Source organism: Neophocaena asiaeorientalis, unplaced genomic scaffold (assembly GCF_003031525.2).
Source record: "Neophocaena asiaeorientalis asiaeorientalis breed wild unplaced genomic scaffold, Neophocaena_asiaeorientalis_V1.1 scaffold82, whole genome shotgun sequence".
Lineage (NCBI taxonomy): Eukaryota > Metazoa > Chordata > Mammalia > Artiodactyla > Phocoenidae > Neophocaena > Neophocaena asiaeorientalis.
Genome location: NW_020173068.1, coordinates 848,534 through 848,734, shown reverse-complemented (window position 1 = coordinate 848,734; position 201 = coordinate 848,534).

Below are 201 nucleotides of genomic sequence, written 5' to 3'. Positions count from 1 at the left end.
GGTAGCCTTGGGGTGGGCAGAGGAGCCCTTCGCAGTCGGGCTGCAGGAGGCCTACCAGGGCCTGAAATTCCTCTCCTCCTCCCTCCACCTCGTCTCCTCACCCTTCTCCCCTCACGGCCCCCCGGGTGGCTGGGAAGTGGGGGAGGCGCAGGAGGGGCAAAGGGAGGGGCGGTGGACTCGAGCCGGGCCGGGCCCCTCGGC